This window comes from Lissotriton helveticus, chromosome 10 (genome assembly GCF_964261635.1).
Source record: "Lissotriton helveticus chromosome 10, aLisHel1.1, whole genome shotgun sequence".
Classification (NCBI taxonomy): Eukaryota; Metazoa; Chordata; class Amphibia; order Caudata; family Salamandridae; genus Lissotriton; species Lissotriton helveticus.
In genome coordinates, this window is record NC_136071.1 from 474,947,114 (window position 1) to 474,969,197 (window position 22,084).

At 43.1% G+C, this 22,084-nt stretch overlaps 1 long non-coding RNA gene across 1 annotated transcript in view; it reads right to left on the bottom strand.

Annotated features, from left to right (window-relative positions):
- The window catches only part of LOC144785340 (uncharacterized), a 4,610,862-nt gene that overhangs the window by 1,454,601 nt on the left and 3,134,177 nt on the right, over positions 1 to 22,084 (bottom strand). The gene's annotated exons all lie outside the window — the stretch shown is intronic.

Here is a 22,084-nt window from a genome sequence, read left to right on the forward strand (position 1 = left end):
CCTGTTAGTGAGTTTGATCTCCCAAAGGAAAGTGTGCATATCGGAATGGAAAAGTTCCTTTCTGAAAGCCTTCTATCTGTGTCTGGGTGCGTACCTACTCAAGGCTTAAATGATGGCAAAATCATACTGGGGAACTGAGCCTACTTAAGGAATATTTACTCGTCTCAATGGGACTGCAAAGACCAGCATTCTGCTGGATGTCAAATTGTGCCACGCCCACCATGGGCGTCTCCTCATCAAATAAAAATGGTGAAGAAAGGTTGAGGCGAGTTGTCATTTTCCCCTGCGCTTGTCCATGAAGAAGGGGCGTGCCAGCCCTGAAACGCGTCGGACCATGATTGAAAATAAATAAATGCCAGTTGAATGAGTTACAGCAGGGCTTGCTAACAAAGCAGGGAGAGCGTTGTGTGCCTTCTCAAATGCGCGAGGGCTTTGCTTAACAATATATATATAGGACCGGCGGTATTCCCTGCGCCTCCGCAACCCTCAGCAACAACAGAGCAGAGTAACAGCCAAAAACGCCACATCAGAAGGCGCAATTCCAAAGCGAGGCGCAGCAAGGGGGAACTCTCGCAGGAACTGGAAAAAACCACAATAAAACAACAGAATACTGTGATTAATTGGACTGACCTTGTCCTGTCAAAGGCACAAGAACAATTATTGTCATTGGGCTTGTCATATTGTCCAACAAACAATTTTTCATACACCCAGGCACGAATAGACGTTTTCAAATTCATCAGGAAGATCAAACTGATGAAATATTTCCAACTGCATCCTATGCCTGAAAAGAAATCAAGTGAAAATATACAAACAGACGTAACATCAGCTCCTTTGCAAGTGAGAAATCTTGAAGGCCTTCAAACACTTCTCTCTTTAGCTCACGAAGAGAGTATGGAAGAAACACCAACTGTCAGTCAGGTTGTCACAGTCAATAAACCAACATCCAGTCCCTTTCGTAGCAAATCAACTTTTTTACCCCTTATGCCGAAAGACGCAGTAGATGTTTTTAGCGACCGTGTGATCGCTGAATTGAAACAGTTGAACAGGACTACTTTGGGAAAAAAGAAACAATTTAACCACAATAATGAACAGTACTGGTTACTAATGAAGAAAATTCAGAGTGATCCATCTGTAATAGTTAAGAGCGCCGACAAAGGTGGGAACACTGTATTATGGGCGAAAGCAGATTATCTTCTGGAAGCCAAAAGACAATTGGAAGATCTTTTGAGTTATTCAAAAACCACCAAGTTTGCCATGCTTAAAAGCAATGAATTGACTATAAAGAAAATATATCAATGGCAAAGAATCAGTCTTTTGACTAAGGATGAAGCCAAATTTTTTAGCGTCACACACCCTATCACTCCAGTTTTCTACCTTCTCCGGAAAGTACACAAACTGATCACCCCTGTTCCTGGTAGTCCTATCATTTCGGCAAGTGGTAGTATGAATGAAAATTTATAAAAGTACATTGATTACTTTCTCCAACCTCACATGACTTCACTTCCATCCTATCTTAAAGACACTACAGACTTTTTGGTTAAAATTAAAAATGTCAAATGGTGTTCTGATTTCTGTTTTTTGGTGATGTATATCAAATCTTTATACACTAGCATTAATCATTCCCAAGGTATGGAAGCTGCAAAATATTATTTGGAGACATGCAACGCAGTCCTGCGAGATCATAACAACATGTTGATAGAAATGTTTAAGATCTGTTTAACTAACCACTACTTCCAATTTGAAAATGAATTTTATCATCAGGAACGTGGTGTTGCCATGGGCTCGTGCTTCTCCCCCAGCTATTCATGCTTACATGTTGGCTGGTGGGAGGAGCACGTGCTAGGCAAAAACCATAGCCAGTGGCTTTCACACCTAGCCTATTACTGGCATTTCATCGATGACATTTGCATTATATGGAATGGTTTGCAGGCTCAAGCTCAAAAATCTGTAGACGAGATTAACATCAATATTCGCAATTTAAAATTTACTGCTACCATCACATCAGACTCAGGTGAGTTTCTTGATGTACAGATTTATATTGAGCAAGGTAGGCTCCATACCAAACTGCACAGGAAAACAACGGCAGGCAACGCCATTCTGCATGCCCATAGTGCTCATTCATCCCATACAATAAACAGTGTTCCATTTGGCGAATTTGTCCGTATCAAAAGAATCTGTAGTGACCCTATTGCATTGAACCAACCCAGAGGTTTCTCGAACGCGGTTACAAACTTGATTTGTTGAACCGCGCCCTCTCGAAAGTGTCTCTACTTTCAAGGGATGAATTACTGACTCCCAAAACTGTGACCATTTTGGATAACAGTTCTTGTGGTTCTGTTCGTCTCATCACCACCTTTTGCTCACAAGAACGCAAATTGAGACGTATCATTAATTCAGAATGGCCTATTGTTCTAACGGATGTCATTTTGGGTCCCATCATACCTAAATTACCGGCGATTACTTTCAGGAGGGCTTCCTCCATGAAAGATGCATTAGACAAGCCCCAACCTGAATTAACACCTGTCGCAGGGTTTCTGTTCTCACACAGAACTGTGCACAGAGGAGTGGAACCTCGGTAAATTAGGGTGTCCCAAAACTTACCTTAGCAACCAACTCACCCCTTACCGAGCTAGCTACAGTGTCTCATTGGACATATCAAACTCCCAATGTTTAGACAAACCAGAACATGAACTTACAGTACCTCAGGGTACGTGGAACTCATGAACACTCTTTTGTTATATTATCATTACAAACCAGAACATGGAGTAAAGAAGACACATGTGCATTTGAAATGTTTATTTACTAATGCCGTCTTCTCAGGCGCAGTATCTTAGATAATACAAGTATACTTATTATCAGTATCAAAATTATCAGCATAGTTACTAAGACATAAAAAGCGAATGGTGACAGCATGTTAACATGCTGTAATGAATAAGAGTTAACAACACTTATATCTCACCCTCCCTAACACATATATTATATTATTAGCTAAGAAGGTCTCTTTGGGTTGTTTTAGGGCGGGCCCATACCTTAGTGTCCTAGCTTGAAGGAATCACATCAGCATACACCAGCTCTCTCTGCATGTGCACCGCATCAAGTGTTTTTTATGTGCCTCGTGCAAAGCAATATCAATCCCGCCTGAAGCCAGAGTTGGCAAAGGCTGCACTTGTGTTATGACTATGAAGGCGTGGAGATCAGACCTCATAACAATTCCATATCGTGTTGTTCCTGAAACTTCAGCACTCTTCGTGCAGACATAGTTTATTAAGCAAAGCTGATATCAGAGCAATAACATATTATTCTCACATAAACCACGGCAAACTACTAGGTCGAAAGCTAAGTCAACAATTAAGTGTCGTGTGCAGAAGTTGCAAGAAAGAAAAATGGCGTTTAAACCTCAAATGTACCTATGCTAACTTAACATGATATAAGGATATACAGGAGCTATATGACACCCCCCCATGATCCGAGAACGGACTAAATATGATAACAGAAGTGCCATCACATGAGAGCAGAACTCAACAGTAAACAAGCATGAGTCGAAACCAAACTTTAAAAAGTAATGCTAAAAAATAGCCCAAAAACATAACGTGGCTCAAGCCAATAGACAAACGAAAACAAAAAGTTCATGACAAATAAGTCAATAAAACCAATGAAACGCTATTAATCAGCACGTCAATCCGAAGCAGTGTCTATGACAAAACTGTATATGAAAAGTAAGTAGCAACAGCCTCCAATAGGAAGTCACTGTCCTCATCCGAAAACAGTTCAGCCATCCAATTTAAAAGATGAAAGGAACATACGTGTTCTTCCAGCACCGGATCCTCTATAACCATCAGAGGACAGCTCGGTGGGTTTTCAAGAAAACTCAGTTCCAAGAAATTCCGTGCTGCCGACAACACATCCCAGGGACCAATTAGTCCATGCGCCACTGCTAAGGCCATAATCCTCTCGTCAGAACAAACCAACTCGTGAGCAAGATAGGACTCATCAGTTGATTAAAATCGACGTCAGGAGAAACCGGTCCGCAGAGACACAAATGAATGGCCCACTGGAAATCACAGGTCAGGCAGTGAAAAACAGGTTGGACACAGGTGAAATAGGAGAATCGAAAAGATAATCCAAACGCCGTGCTCAAAGTCGCCAACGGCAGTGTGCCATAATATTCAAGCATGCGATTGCGGAACCGCGTCAGCAGCAGTTGCGCGTGGTCTTGCACAGGATGGGCATCCATATTTAAAAAGACAGAAAACCACCAGAGCGCCAGCCGCTAGTGCAAGTAAAAACGGGAACCCTCCAAACAAGGATGAAAAGATTGAATGGAAGAAAGCAGGGATGACTCCAAACATTTTCTCAAAGGAAGTCACGAGACCACTGCTAACAACTTTAAAAAAATGTGATAGGCCCTTTGTGGAGGATGCGTTAAAGATTGTTCGAACCATTGCTCCGAAATGCAAAGGCAAATCAGTATTTAATAGAGCCTGAACTTCTGTACGTGTGTTAGCAATGTGAAGCACGAAAGTTTCACGGGCCGAGCTCAAGGCCACCTCTTTCTGGGACAAAAGAGCTCTTATTCTTGCCATGCCGCTGAATTCTGCTCCCAAGGTTGGTATTCTTGGCCAGATGGAAGAATCTCTATGTTCATGTGTGGGAGGGTAAAGCACATTTCTACAGCAAATAACCCGCTCACTTACTGTAACTATGAAAGGGATACCTTTAATTAACCCACAACAGTCTTCATTATTGAGCATTAAATAACTTCCATTCCCTAATAATTTAAACGTGGGGATGATAGCAGGAACAGGCGTGCCCTGTAAAACGCAAGCCATATTCGGCCGGTCCTTATTGCATGAACCGTGTAACTGTATGTGTCGACACATTAAAGAATGATCTGGCGTCTCAGTACACTCCTCCCCTGTTAGATAAACCTCCTGTTCATCCTTGAAACATCTGTATGTGTATGGGAGTGACCAGACTTCATGAAGAAAACCGCTACCTAAAGGCTCATAACGACCTATGGGTACATATTTGATGCAATTTGAAAATTTATATAAAGCAAAAGGCAGCGTTATTAAACCGTGGATAAGCCACGTTGCAGCAGTGGCTTCAGCCACGGAAAAAGGTTAAGATTCTAACCTTTCAATATGTAACATAGAAAAGGAAGCATCACGCATTGAAAGCAAGCGTTGTTTGTCAGTCAAATTAAACGGTGCAAATAAAGAAGAAACGTTCATGTATCCCCAGGGAACTTTACCCATTTTCAGAGTTAGAAGGGTCCATGCAAACTGCATTATTGACCGTAATTGATTTTGACCATGGTATAATACTGACACCTCATCATGCACAATATCAACAACAGACGACACAATATTATCCAATGTGTAAATTCTAGAGGAAAGCACGTTAATGCTATTGTCAACAACTGCAAGCACTTTCTCAAGATTCGCCTGATCAATAGCCCTAAGGCGTGTAGCAGCCTCAATCTGTGACAGTTTCCAAATTTCATTGTAAACCCCATATAACCACCTTTTCGACCTGCCACTAGCTGGGCCTTTAATGAAATCATTCAAATCCACGTCTGAATTCAGTTTGGAAAGGTGATACTTAACCGCAGGTAAAGTTGAATGTTTCAGCCAAGCTTGACACAACTTGCCTACAGAGTAAGAGGTAACAGTATGACTCAAGTCAAACCGGGGATCAGATCTAACAGTCTTAAAACCGTCAGTCATATTTAAAAATCTTTTTTGGCAAGAATCAGCACTACGGTGCCAAAGCAGCCAACCCTTAGGATTCATACTGGAAATGTTAAAGGAAGAATTAAGAAGCAGAGCCTGTAAATCTTTAATGGACAATTGAGTAAAATTACTCCAACCCTCATATTCCTCCAACTCCGGGAAAGAAGGAGTGTTCAATCTTTTAGAAGTAGCCAATCCAAAGCATGTGGTCTGGGAAATTGTTTCATTCAAAAACAACATATGATTCGGGATGAGACATGCACGGTGCAAAGCCTCAGTGCCTTGCACCTGCCAGGCCCTTGAACCCCAAACCGATTTAAGGTCTATCGTTTCCTTCCATAGCTCATAGCCTCCAGTAACCAATTGATCTAAAAAGGCCTTTGAATACAATAATTTAGTATCGGTAAGTCTAACCTTGGACAGTGGCTGTTTGTGAAATTTAAAATAAAAGGACTCGGGATTGGACTGGTTAAAGTCAGTGAAATAAGTATACTTTTTCAGAAATGTTTCTGAACTCCCTTCTTTAGGTGCTGGGCAATGTTCCCACTGAGTGAAATTAACAGTTTCCCTTCGGGATGACGTTTTGTGTAAGAAGTGATTGCCATAATGTTGGTAACAGAACAATTCACCATAATTAGCAGATTCTAAATATAAATCCTCAGCATCAAAAGCAGCATAGTATTTCAAATCAGAAAACAAATTTTCCACAGCATTAACATCCCAATCATCAGAACGAATGTTTTGTTTCACCACATCCCCCATATTCACTCTAAGTACATTAGGAACATTAACGACTTCCGTTGGGCCATGAATCTGAAACCGAACTGCATCCCACACGATTCCATCCAGGACAGGCCATGCTGTGATGTTAACCAAAGTCAAGTCTCTTCTTAATCTGTGTGTAGAATGTGAAGAGGAAAGAGGGGCCAAAGTTCCATTTAAATGAGTAATGCATGTTCTTTCCTCGACATAATGTCCATTGATGATTCGAAAAAAATAAAACACAAAACCAATTGACATAAAAAGGTAAATCGAAACAAGGACTAGCCAAATGTAAGTCCAAGGCGGTATCAAAAAATGTTTTTTAAACAGGCTTGCATAAACTGCAACACGAGAGGGTTCCTTTGAGGCAAGAGAAACAGAGTCAAAAGAAAATCTGGAGTCTGTGGCCAAACGTGCTTGCAGGTCAGGTATGGACAAATCAGTGGGATAGGCATAGTCTGTCTCATCAATGTTAGTTCCAGGTAAATTATTTAATAAAGGACTGGAAACTGCAGGTAATTCGATGGCCACTTCAGGTTCAATATTAGAAGCAGTGGGCATAATTGAATTTCTCACAATGGAAGGACAGGAAACAGCTGGTGTCATGCTAAGAAGAATCGGCCACTCTGTGTATCTTGACATTGTCAATAGAAATAAACCTGTTTTCCTTACGACCTGGAAGTGGTGGTAATACGACTGTTCTTGTGCCCTTCACTCCAAGCACTGGGACTGGAGCTCGATAGGAGGGACCAAACTCTTTCTTGTTGTCGATCTTCTCTCGAACCAGTTCTCCAACTTGGGGTAGCCAGCCAACTACCGGGATCTGCAACGCATCATCCGACGTGGAGGGCAAATGTTCCTTTGCAAGACTGTCTCTGGTCTTTTGTAGATTCTGTAAAACATTGCAATGTTCATCTGCGTCAAAGGAAGTGGCGCGAACCACTGAGTCTAGACCGTCAAGGTCAGGGACGTACATTTTGATGCCAAAGAGCATTTCGTATGGGGTCCGCCCACCCAGAGACCTTCTAGGGAGATTATTAAGAGCACGCTGCACGCCATAGAGATGAGCCAGCCAGTTTCTACCAGTGCCTATAACTCGGGCTGTCAAAGATTGCTTTAAATCACGGTTCATTCGTTCAACTACACTATTACCCACAGGTCTGTAGGGTGACGAAAACTTGACTTGGACCCCCATCGAAGTCATGGCATCCTTATACGCCTTAGAGGCGAAAGCCGGACCCTGATCCGAATGGAAGGTACCACAGGCAAAAATCCCTATAAAGATACGCAAATCTCTAATGACAGTCCGTGAATCAGCGCTGCGATGTGGCCATACCCACACAAAGCGTGTGCATGAGTCAACTGCTACTAAGATGTACTTATACGCAGTATCAGATGAAAAAGGACCGCAGTGATCTAAATAAACACAGCCTAGCGGTTTATTAGAAATGTACAACTGAGTCTGTGGCGGACGCGTAGCAGTTGAAGGTTTAATCTGCTGGCATATGTCACAAAGAAGGACATAATCACACGTCTGTTTGTACAGTCCCCGCCACCAGAAACGTTGTTGTAATTGCGTTACAGTGGCCGAGACGCCCGCATGCGCAGACGCCACACCTTCATGAGCCGCTGTAATCAAGTCTGGTCTGCGATCCGAGTTGGGAATCAGCCGTTCCCCAACATCAGGAATTGTCACAAAAGGAACCTTTTCGGGACTTAAGTGGTATTTATACTTCGAAGGGAATCCCGCAGGATGTTTACTTCCCTTCTCAGAGGCAGCAATCGCTGCCAAGATGTCGCTATCAATCTTGGTTTTAGACCTAGTAACCGCTGCAACTAAGTATGTAGATACTGCTGATTTCGCTGCTTCATCAGCAAGCGAGTTGCCAACAGCGTGAACTCCTACGCGCTGATGACCGAGAGTATGAATAACAAAAACGAGTGGTAACTTAGCCTTAAGCTCTGCCACTCGAACCCAGATCATTTTATGTTTTATTGTGCTACCCTTTGAATCATGAAAATCATTTTGAATCCAAAAGAACAAGTTTTCATTGTAAGACTGGACACAGTAGTAAGAATCACTTACAATCAGAGTAGTAACACTTGGATCCGCGTACTCTAACGCTAGTAATAGAGCACGAAGCTCTGCCAATTGTGCGGTGCAATCGCCCAGGGGCAACGTGTGCACCTCCCTGGAAATGAACTCATCATTCAACATAGCACCGACCACAATGGCGCATGCGGAAACGTAGGCATGTTTAGAAGCATGCGCAACCTGCGCCGACCCATCAGTGTAAATGATGCAATGGAAGTCCTCCAAAGGTCGCATAGCCAGAGGAGCAGGATGAACGAATTCATACTGCAAGTACTCTTGCGACCGTAAGGAGGCGTCAAAAATAAACATGACATCCGTGGATGACAATGACGCAGCCCACTGAATCCACCGAGGGTGCAAAGCTTTCGAATTTGGGACACTGGCTTTCGTGACTGCCTCCAAATGAGGACAGGGTGTTACCACTAACATGCGTTTCCCCTGCGACAGTGCTCGTTCCTTAAGAATCGCCATCTGTACAGCAGTTAAAACCTTTTCCACTGTGGGAAACCGCAACTCAGCCGAAGTGTACAAGTGTGACTTGTAAGCAATAGGTACTGTGTCACCTTCATTAAAAGTGAGGTATGTGAAACCCACCGTCCCAGGAATTATTCTTATTACCAGGTTGGTGTGGTTATCACGAGTCAGTAAATATTTAGAAGCGAGCAGATCAGCCTGCAAGGATTGCAAAATGGCTGAATGCTCAGGCAGCCAGCATGATTTTGAGAAAGTTGGTTGTATCAAAGCATACAAAGGCTTGATACGCTGGGCATATTCCGGAATGTAAGTTCTGCCGAAATTCAAAAAGCCCAGCAAAGACTGTAATTTTTTCAGTGTCGTAGGAGCGCGCAATTGTGCGCACTTCTCCAAGAAGTGAGGGGCCAAACCTCTACCTTCATTGTTCAGCTCATAACCGAGGAACAACACCGTGTGTTCTGCAACGTGCGATTTTGCAAAATTAAATTTGTAACCCATATCAGCAAAGGTACAAATGATGGAATTCACTCGACACAGATGCATCCAAATTTCGTCGTCTGTGAGATAAATGTCATCCACATAAGAACATGCATCTGGATCGATACCCTCCAATAGAGTGACTATTCTGGAGGTGAAGACTCCAGGACTATTTTTGTAGCCCATAGGGAGTCGCCGGAAGCATTTTTGCACACCAGTGGACGTAAAACTTGTCCATTGGGAGCTAAAGCCATCCAGTCTGTGTGCATAAAAACCATTGGAAATGTCAAGCGTTGTCTTGAAACGCTTACGCACTAGACTATCCACTAACGCAGAGCCGTGAGTATTCTGTACTGCACAGTTACGGCAATGCGAGTTCAAATGCCGGTAATCCAATACCAAACGATATGATCCGTCAGGTTTGGTCACAGTAAAAAGGGGATTGTTCATCGGTGACACACACGTTTCAATTACTCCCTGATATTCCAATTGTTCAAGGATTTCTGCGACGGCTGCTTTAGCTTCACGCCGTATGGGATATTGAGGCTGAGGCTGCGGCTCAGACCGCAAAGGAATTTCGTGGCAAGGGGACAATTTGTCCCAACCACATTGGTTGCGGTAGAGAGCCGGTGCAAGAGCCCGAGCCCACTCTTCTGCAAAATGCTGCGCATGCTCAGTCGAGACAGTGTGCGCGAAACTTGGAAGGATTACCTCCTCCCCTCGCGGCGCTGCGAGCACAAAAGGTGGGGGCCAGTCAGCCTCAGAAAGCAAAATGTCGTACGTAGACGACAGGTTCTCCCAAAATACCCCTCTGACTGTACGCTGTATGTCACCTTCAATTAACAGGACAATTTCAAAAAGTCTTTCAGGGGGAGCTAATCTCGTATCGGCTGTTTCTATGACAACAAACACTTCAGTCGCTGTCACCTTCAGTAGTGGACGGAGCGCCTCTCTGACTATGGTAATCTCCGCCGCGCTGTCCAGCAAGGTCAGAGCCCACGTCAGATTCCGAAGCCGCGTTCTCACTATCTGTGGCATATCTATGCGCTGTTAAGGCTGCGACTTTCTTTTTCGCAAACTGCGGACGCTTAGGCGTAGAATCTTCCTGCTTCACTGCGCCGTCCGTCTGGCGGGACTGACCACGTCCTTGTTGGCCACCACGTCCACGTCCACCCCCTCCTCCAGTGGTCTTCGGGACCGATGTCTCCTGAAAGGAACGAGGAGAGCGTTGATCAGAAACCTGAAATCGATCAGGTGATTTAATCATCGCGCGATCGCGCAAATCATAAACTTTTTCCGTCGGCGCAGGTGCTTGTACTGCAGGAAAAGAAGCCTGAGTCTGTGTATTCTGCTTCCCCTGTGTCTGTTTCTTAGGCCAATTTTGTTTTTTGGACTTGGGCTGGACATCTGTCACTGCAGATTGTCCCTGAGGTTGTTTTTTCTCCTTTACTGGAAAATATTTCAGACCTCTACTTGTGCGGCCAATCGTCTTATAAGCGGCCACTACAATCTTTGCCAACTGACGGGGTTTGTCGGCATCGGGCAGAGCAGCCAAAGCATTCGACACCTGAAAGTTAACTGCATCTCCTTTAACATTGGAGAGAATGAGATCACATACAATCTCAAAAGAACCACACAGGCGCATACCCAATTCAACCGCTGCCTCTGGACCGTGATCATTCTGAACACGTCTAATGATGTCAGGCAGGGCAGTCATAGACGGGGTGCCGAAGCACCTTGTATAAACTGCCGCAAATGTTTTTCCCCAGCTTTCACAGTCAACAAGTTCAGGAGTTAAATCCTTCGGTAGAGTAATCGTTAACATTCTATGTTTATCAGCAGGAGTAGAATTCGGAAAAACCGCCTCCAGTTGATCAAACTTCTCTGCTAGCCAGAACGGGAAGTCATCGTTGTCAACCGGACGAGCACCAAAAACCGAATTAACCATCACTGGATTGAGACGCATTCCGTCTCGATCCACGGGAACGGCCGCACCCCCCTGGGGACCACCAGGCAGGTGGCGACCGATGTATTGCACTAATGCACGAATCACGGAAATGGAAACAACATGCAGCCTACGAATTTCCTGCAGGGTACAAGCGCCGTGATTCGGGTGCGGGGTAAAGCCACCCAACGCAGGCCAATTTGTACCTGGAATTGAGAGTGGACCTAACCTCGCCGCGGACAAAGTGTGGGGGAGGGCGCCATCAAACCAAACTCGATGCTGCCAATGATCAATAGGTATTTCCAATGCCCTGTACGGCGTATACTCAGCCGGGACATCCGAGGCGGTGTAGGAGTGGAACAAACCAGAATTAGCGTCCACAGCCGGAAACGTAACCCAAGAGTAAAACAACTCATAAGGGAACGCCGGATCTGCACACACCACGAAAATCACAGCCATCCCATCTACCGGTACTTGGTACGTCTGAAGATGGTTGCGCACCGCCACGCGACTATGCTGCGCAATGGCCACTGCCGCCATGACAACACTGGAAACTAGAAAACACAAAGAAAACTTTGTAGCACAACTGGGTAGTAATTCAAAGAAACCGTTTAAGAAAGAATCAAGCTTGAAAAAAGACCTATCTCAAAAAATAGGTAGGTTTCACCGACACCCCGCTTTCCGGAAACGGAGGTGAAGGGGTTAAGGCATGAACGATATACTACTCGAGTGTCATGATATAAGACCACCGAAACCGTTGGGCGCCATGTCGCAGGGTTTCTGTTCTCACACAGAACTGTGCACAGAGGAGTGGAACCTCGGCAAATTAGGGTGTCCCAAAACTTACCTTAGCAACCAACTCACCCCTTACCGAGCTAGCTACAGTGTCTCATTGGACATATCAAACTCCCAATGTTTAGACAAACCAGAACATGAACTTACAGTACCTCAGGGTACGTGGAACTCATGAACACTCTTTTGTTATATTATCATTACAAACCAGAACATGGAGTAAAGAAGACACATGTGCATTTGAAATGTTTATTTACTAATGCCGTCTTCTCAGGCGCAGTATCTTAGATAATACAAGTATACTTATTATCAGTATCAAAATTATCAGCATAGTTACTAAGACATAAAAAGCGAATGGTGACAGCATGTTAACATGCTGTAATGAATAAGAGTTAACAACACTTATATCTCACCCTCCCTAACACATATATTATATTATTAGCTAAGAAGGTCTCTTTGGGTTGTTTTAGGGCGGGCCCATACCTTAGTGTCCTAGCTTGAAGGAATCACATCAGCATACACCAGCTCTCTCTGCATGTGCACCGCATCAAGTGTTTTTTATGTGCCTCGTGCAAAGCAATATCAATCCCGCCTGAAGCCAGAGTTGGCAAAGGCTGCACTTGTGTTATGACTATGAAGGCGTGGAGATCAGACCTCATAACAATTCCATATCGTGTTGTTCCTGAAACTTCAGCACTCTTCGTGCAGACATAGTTTATTAAGCAAAGCTGATATCAGAGCAATAACATATTATTCTCACATAAACCACGGCAAACTACTAGGTCGAAAGCTAAGTCAACAATTAAGTGTCGTGTGCAGAAGTTGCAAGAAAGAAAAATGGCGTTTAAACCTCAAATGTACCTATGCTAACTTAACACGATATAAGGATATACAGGAGCTATATGACACACCTAAAGGAACTTGGTTGTCCAAAACAGGTTTTTTTAAATGCACGTCATGCCGCGCTTGTACTTTTGCACACACTATAAATCTGCATTTAATGATAAACCGATCTCCATCACTGAATATCTGACATGTCGTAGTGATTTTGTCATCTATCAGCTAACATGTACTTGCAATTTGTCATATATTGGCAGCACCAAACTGCCAGTCAATCAGCGTATTCTGCAGCATATACGGGCAATTGTGAATTCAGACAGTAATTACCCGGTGGTTCGCCACTTTAAAGCTATTCATGGTAATAAATTGAAAGATCTGCAGTACACACTTTTGGGGTCAGTTCCCAACCCCGGACGGGGGGGAGACAGAGAAAAACTCTTGAGACAAAGAGAGACATATTTCATTCTATTACTTGATTCTAAGGTACCAAATGGTTTAAATGCAATTGATGAACTTCACAATTTTCTATAATTGGAATTTACTATCTACAGGTGTTGTTCTTGTACATTTTTTCAAAAGAAAGGTAATTTTGAGCAATCTGATTATCTCTATATTTCGAGAGGTATTTATCTGTGTATGTTAAATGAATGAGTAGGATTTTCATAACTTTTGTTTCAGTTGTTTTTCGTTTATAATTAGATATTTTTCACAACTTGTTTGTTCACCCACTATACACAAGCACCTTCGATTTAGTTGGCATATCATATATTATGTTTTATTTTCATTTTGGTACGTTTGTCACAAGGAGTAAAGTTCTTTCGAGCATTATGGTTGGTGTATTAGGGTAGGCAATGGCAACTTCAAAGGACCACCATTGGGGTTTGAAGTACACTCTATGGAATCTATACAGAATTTACTCTAGATACAATCAAGCTCCCACTTGAGAAACCAATTTTCAACATTAGTAACTGGTGGGGTTGCTATACCACCCTTTTTCTGTAGGATATTCACCATCATTGATTAGTTCATTTCAATCATACCACCAATCATTGAATATGAGCACTATGCTCTGATTGTAATCACAACTTTGCCTTGTGTACACAGCATATATTTAGAAATGTAACAGTTATTCTTATTTTACAACAATTTAAGCACTATGCTGATATTTGTTTCGCTGTGTTTGAGTGTTTTATGAGATATACACTCATTGTAATTTATATTTTTATGACTTACTTTTATGCCAATTTTGTTATTATATGCTTTTCATCCTTTTTTCGTTGGGTGATAGAGCCTTTTAAATCACTATATATTGTTACACCTACTTTGGGCGCGTCATGTGATCAAGCTCCGCCTGCGGAGCAAAACGCGTCAAGGAGAGCATTTGCTCTGCACTTTTGCTGTAATAAATTTCCACTGCGAATTTAACTGATGGAGTGATGGCGTTTTACTTACGAATATAATTCATGTGAATGAGAAGAGGTCTGCGCCTGTGGTGACACCGCTTCGATAGCGGTCAGGATTGTTCATCCAGAGAAATTTGGCGGTTATAGTTATTTCAGCTAACTATAAACCGTGCCCTGCAATGCACTGCTGATGACTTCACATATTACATCATTCATGACATGGTCAGTGACATCACTGATGACTTCCCTGATAACATCATCCAGTGACTGTGTGTTTCTATGAAGTTTAAATATGTTTTATATTTATGCCAAGGTGTAGTGAAGAATGAGTGGCTTTATAAGTGTCTGGATGGATGATTTAGTAGGTGAGTGACTGAATGTATAAGTGAGTGATTAAATGTGTCTTACTGAATGCATGGGTTAGTGACTGATACAGACATTCACACAGTTTAGTTTGTCAGTAGGTGTGGTAAGTGGTTGCAAGGGTTGGTGAGTAGCTAAATGAGGATCTATATGGGTTATTGATTGGTTGTCTGAGTATCTGTATGGGTGCCTAAATGTCTGTGTGGGGGGTGGGGGGGTGACTGTGCATATATGTGTGATTGGATGATTCACTGGGTGTAGGGGTGCAAGAGTGCATCTGTGAAGGGCTGTATGGGTGGCCGAGTGTGTGTATGGGTGTGTTGGTGAGTGAATGGATGCCTCAGTGCTACATGTGTGAGTAACTGCATATGTAAAAGGCAGAATATGTGTGTGTTGGAGTGTATAAATGACTATCTGTGAGAGTGACTGATTGTGCCTGTGTGATTGTGACTTCAGCCCCTTTGAGCTTCTGTATGGGCAACCTGCGAGATGACCTCTGAGTTTGGTGAAGGAGGTGTGGGAGCAAGCTACTAGGACGATTGCCCAGGAACCCTCAGAAGTTAAATGGCTAAGTTCTGGAAGCAATATTCTGACAACTTAGAAGCCAGTCTGTCTGTAATGAAGGAATGGTATGACCACATTTCTAACACTGTTAATTGCATCCTGGGCAGAACGGTGGGTTATGGAACCTGTGGCGCTCAAGGCCTTCCAGGACCATTGAACTGGGTCCTATGAGTTGATTGAGATGAAGGTTAAGGCCACCTACCTGGTGGACCTCTAGACCTGCAGAAAACCCACCAGGCTGCTCCATATCAATCATCTCTCCCAAACTTTGAGAGTTCTAAGCTCACCATACTGTTGGTGACAGATGGAGAAGAGAAGGAGGAGAGTAAGCATCTCCCTGTCCTCTTAGACTACAAAGAGAAAGGTGGGTCTGTATTGGGAGTGATAATTTTCCCCAGTCTAACTCCTGAACAACAGAGAGACTGCCACTGTGTTGGGACAGTACTCCTCTCTGTCCACCCTTATTCCTGGGACTACTCACCTGTGTATCAATAATGTAGACACAGGGGACAAGTTTCCTGTTAAGAATCTTGTAGGTTGTTGGATAAGGTGAGGGCCAGCATTAAGAGTGAAGTCTCTAAAATGCTGGAATCAGGGGTGATAGAACCCTCCAGTAGCCACTGGTCCAGTCCTGTGGTTCTTGTACCAAAAGCTGCCCCATCGGGTACAATGCCTGAACTGAGGTTCTGTGTGGATTTTAGATGGCTAAACTCAGTGACAAAGACAAATGGCCATCTCATCCCATAGACTGATGACCCTATTGAGAGGTTGGGGCTGCCCAGTACTTAAATACCTTTTATCCTACATCAGGGTACTGGCAGATTGCCCTAACAGAAGCTGCCAAGGAAAGGTCAGCCTAATCGAGAGGGCCGTAACCAATTTCGTGTGATGACCTTTAGACTCAAAAATGCCCCTGCTACCTCTCAGAGGTTAATGAAACTGGTCCCTCCTAGTAGGGAGTCCTTCTCAGCTACCTACCTGGATGATACAGCTATCTTCAGTAGCAGCTGTAAGGACCAACGTTTTCGCTTCCAGCAAGTGCTTCAGGCTTAGCAACAGGTAGGCATGACTATCAAGGCCAGTATGTGCCAGGTAGGGCTGGGGCCTGTGGTGTACTCGGGACACTTAGTGGGCAAGGGAAAGGTGCAGCCCCTCCAGGCCAAAATATAGACTATCATGGAAGCCCTCCAAAACCCAGACTGAGATCAGAGCATTCTTGAGCCTCAATTGGTACTACAGAAGGTGTGGCAAGCTACATGGCATTATTGTTGCCCCCCAGAAAGCACTTACTTCTAAGAAGCAGACCAGAAATGTGATTTGGACAGAGGCATACCAAATACATTTGACTCCTTGAAGCAGGCCATGTGCCAGCTCTTGTGCCCTGGGGCCCTGACCTCTCCAAGGAGATTATCTTTCAAACAAACGACTCCGCACATGGTATAGGGGCAGTTTTATAAAAGCTCAGTGAAAAGGGCATGGAACAACCTGTAGCCTACATCTCCAGGAGGTTACTCCCCAGGAAACAAAGGTGGATTGCTAAAAAAGTGAAGCTCTTGCTGTGGTCTCGGCACTGAAAAATGTCCCTTAGATGCTTCATGCATATGAGGGGTGGGAATCCAAAATTGATGAGGTGGTCCTTTTCCCTGCAGGGTGTGGACTTCAGGGTGGAATGCAGACCGGAGGTAGACCCTTCTAATGCTGATGGTCTATCCAGGTTATTCTGCCTCAATAATAAGAACTCCATAGAGTTTGGCTAGATCTCCCCGCTTTCAGCTGGGGATGCAAGTGTTAGACCTGTCATCCTTAGGGTGATCTTACCACAAACGTTTTTCCAACTTCCCTCCTCTTTTTGCTGTGTCTTTTTCTTTGTTAACCAGTGATAAATTGCACATGCCTCTCCCATAAACATGGTAACATTGGTGTATACACAATTTTCATATGTAGGATAATTGTAAGTCCCTTCTTAAGTGATATACCATATACCAAGGGCCTGTAATCTAAATGCCACTAGTGGGCTTGCAGATCTATTTTTGCCACCCGCACAAGTAGCCTTTGAAACCTACCTCAGGCCTGCCATTGCAAGGCCTGTGTGTGCAGTTTACTGTCTCTTCGACTTAGCATTAAAACCACTTGCCAAGATTTAAACTCCATTATGAAAATGGGGTAACCCATTAAGGCACAGGACCTGGGTGTAGTACGTTATACAAAAACAAGGGTCCGCGACCTCTATACTTTTTTGCTGAATTTATCAGTATGTCATCATTAATTTAACTTAGTAAAAAGCAGTATAAATCAGCTCAAAGAACACAAATGCACATATTACAAAGACCAAGGTGTGGGCATAGGCTGGACAACAATAGTAGGTTCAAGTAAACCTTTATTGCATTGCTACATAATTGTATTTAATCATTCATTAACATAGCTAAATGAGTACCAGGGTGGTTGCCCCACTAGAGCGTGCAACACAGCAAAAGAGTGCAAAAAGGAGGGGTTGTGAATGAGAGAGAAAGGAAGTAATCAATAGAAAAGTGACAAAATACTATAAACAAATTATTATATACAGAAAAGGGTCATTAATCACCCAACCTGTAGAACCTGTCCGCTAAATCAATCAAAAAACCAATCTCATGCATTGTAAATGAATCAAGCACTACATTTTGCACAACAACGTAGAGAATATGGCTGGGGTCCAGGTTATGTATATTTCACGTGTCAATGTTTCGACTCGTCTTATGGCCATGCGGAATATTATGCCTGGGCCGTGCGAGTCTTCATCAGGACAAAGGGGCAACCAGGGGATTAGTGATGTCCCTATAACGTAGAGTAAATATACTTAGTACTGTTGTCCCTACGTAATAATGCCAAAATAAACCCACTGGGTACAAGGAACTTACCCTGACTGGTCTCAGGTTAATAAACATCCACCGCTGATAGCTGGTGACACTATATCCTATAAGAAGGATAAGGAGACCTAAGTTTCATCCTGGTTAGTAAAAACCAAAGTACATTTAAAAGTCAATGAGGATAAAAACCGTTCAATTATCTTATTAATTTCAGTTAGGCACCGAAGGGTTCTGAGGGGGGTAGAGATTCAAGGGTCCTGTAAAGATATATGTGGGACCAATTATATTACCGCGTATATACTAATTGTACCCATCCTAACATAAAACAGAGCGGAGCCACAAAGTTACCTGCTAATTTAATGCAGTAACTGTTCCTCAATGCTTCGCTGCCAAAACGTTGTTTGAGAATCCCTTTTCGTCGTATCAATGTGCTGCAAGGGAACGGAACACCGTAATTAAAACGGACCCCTCATCGTCGAGTAGATTATCTCGAACGGGCAGGACCCAAGTACAAACACTCACCGTCAGGCGCCTTGGGGAGTTTGTATACACCGGAGCAACAAGTTGTGGCCGGGCATCCGTAATGCATACGCTAAATCAGATGAAAGATATAGAAAAAGGACAAGCGTAACCAAGTCTACGCAAGGTTACCGAAGCACGAGAAAAAACAATTATTCACCGTGCTCATTATTATTGGTGTTCAATTGTATGAATATTGGAATCCTCGGTGATAACCCCATCACTAGAATTATTACGGGTAACAACATTTATAAAACCACATATTAATTTTGTGCCGAAATATCGTGGCCATCTTGGAATGGGTACATCGTCAAGACTAATAATTCTAATTTTTATCGCCACTTCATTAGTTAGAGAATTGGTGTAGATGTTTTAAAACATAAACATGTTGTTAGAATTAAGAACCAGTATCTGTACATAGTCCCTATACAACTTATTTAACAAAACTGTGGCAGCCATCTTTAAATGGTTCATGATAGACAGCGAATCGGAATGGTGTGTTCGCAGACCATTAGCCTCACATTTCAAATCGCCATGTGATACAGTTATGATTATATACGATGTACAGAAACATCGCATTATACAAATTATATTTACATTTAACTCAAAGAATAAAAATATCTGAATAGGATGTTAACAGACCATTTGCCACAACATTTTTATTTAAACTCCTCCTTTATTATACATATGTCACCTCTAAGTTATGTAACTAAAAGGTAGGACATGTACTTTTAAGTTTCACATGTCCTGGTAGAGACAAACAGCAATTTCTTTTTCCACTACTGTGAGGCGTACACTTCTCAAAGGCTAGCATTGGGAATTCCTTAAATTAATTGTAAGCTTTAATTCCTGATCAGAAAGGAGTAGCTGTATCATACATTTTATCCTTGGAATGGTAATGATAAATCCTCTTTAATGGTAAAGTTAGGATCAATATTAATATTCCAGAAATTCCACTTTTAGAAAGTGGGTATTTCTCTGATCTGTGTACCCTGCATCCTGTCTCCAATACACATCAGGGTAACAGCTACACTTTGTGCATTCCCTCTAGACAGCCACAAACACAGGTAGGGTGGATGTGACAAAGAACTCATTTGCATTTGTCTACATACTGATAGCTCTTCTTGGGCAGGAAGAGAGTGGGAGAGCTGACAATTATACCTGAATAGGCCGAGTCATGTTTTCCACACAAAGCTTTGATGACACCCATATGGATAGGCTGGAGCCAGGGCTGGGATGAAAGAGGGACCTATGCACTTCAAGGATCTAGTTTGACGTCATCCCCACTTCAAAGGCACAGCTGGGTACATGCACTGAGGTCCTGGCCCTACGAAAATAATACACTACTGGAGCTGTTAATAACTCTGCCAGGAGTAAATACTGCTGTTCTTCAAGAATTGTGACTCTGTTTGACTGCTGCTCTGGTAGAACTGCTTTTCTGTGCTGCCCTGCTGCCTCCTGATCACTGCCCTGCTGAGGACAAGGTTTGGACCTATCTCACCTGAAGCCAGAGCGACTCCAAGGGCTTGCTGACTTCCTCCCTATTCTGATGTCACAGGACCATCAAAAACTTTCTTCACCCCCTACAGCTGCAAACAATATCAATAATGGCAAACTCACTCTACTGTCTATGCTCATTGAAAGGTTCAGAAAATGTTGGTTCTACAGAATTGAGAAGCTGAAAACAGGCAAGAGCTCACATATGAACAGAGTCTTAGAATGTTCATGCCATTTAAGAAGTCACAACATCCCCTTATATTTTTAAGAGGTTTTTTGGGGTAGAGGGTCATCTGCTCATATTTACATGCAACCTGAATGCCACTTGCTTTACAGTGTGTCCAAGAAGCCTGAGACTTTGATTTATGAGGTTTGTAAAATGAGTACCATTAAGTTGTAGGACAGAAATAGTGGTTATTTTAACATCATTCATTCTGTGGTTCAAGGCATAGATATATGCTTAATATGTTTGCAAAATAACAGATAATTATGTCTCCTTTGCTAATGTATACTATAGTGTTTTAAGAGTGGACCAAACAAAAGAGAAAACATACTTATAAAAATGAGGATTTAATGTCACATAACTGATATTGTATGTCCTGCCCACAAAGCTAACGTTTGTAGCTTAACTGCACAAATCACACTTCCTATTGCAGAAGGGTGGGGGGATGCAATAATGCTTCTATATAACTAAATGTACAGATGAAATTGAAGTTCCCATGAATTCCTTCAGAAAAGTCAAGAATACAATCAAAGCCACACAGGCCTGATGCCTGTTCTTATCAGGTGACTTGCCTAGCAAATCATTGATCATATGGCAATTTATAGTTCTTGCCTCCTCTGAGGAGGAGCTTTAGAAGTGGGCAATGACCCTAATCAAGCCCTTAGCAGAGAGAATCTATGTCTGGGCTGTCTCCTCTCCGAGTGGTGGGGAGGGTGCTGCTATCAAAGACAGTGTCGGTGCCGAGGAAGACTACTGTCTCTCCCCAATAAGACTAGGTGTGGAGCCCAAATAATGGTGAGTGCTGTCAGCATGGGTCCTTTATCAGCAAACATTCAAAGGCTGGTAGGTGAAAATGCCACCTTGAGGGGAGGGTGCAAATGTTCTGCTAGACAAGTGCTCAATACTGCAGCAGACTCGGCATCAGACACAATGTGCAGCAGTGGTTGCAGAATTATTGCTGACCACAATGAAATGAAGTAGCATTTATAAAGGGCGTGGTTACCCGGAGGCATCCCAGCCCTAGGGTCAAACCGCAATAGACTCAGGCAATCAGTGTGAAAAGAGCCAGGTCTTAAGCTTCTTACGGCAGATGGAGTGGTCTGATTCTTTACGCAGATGCAGCGGCAAGGTATTCCAAAGTTTGGAAGCATTATAGGAAAAACGTCGCCTGCCGCTTCTGGACCTCCTAATTCGGGGAACAGACACTAGATGAAGATCATTAGAGCATAACTGTCTAAGCGCTTTATAGGGTCTGACAAAAGATGAAATAATATCGGGCCCTTTCCCCCAAGCATCTTGTGAGTGGTGCAAAAAGCTTTAAAATGAACCCTTTCCTGGATAGGGAGCCAATGTAAAGATCTGAGGGCGGGTTTGGCTGATTGATAACTAGGGGCACTCTCAAGAGTCTGGGCGGCACAGTTTTGCATAGTTTGGAGTTTTTAAAAAACCACACCTGAGGTACCAAGATGAAGAGCATTACCATAGTCCAGGCGAGATAAAATAAGTGCCTGGACTACGAGCTTCCTTGCTAAAGGGGGAAGGAGTGGCAGCA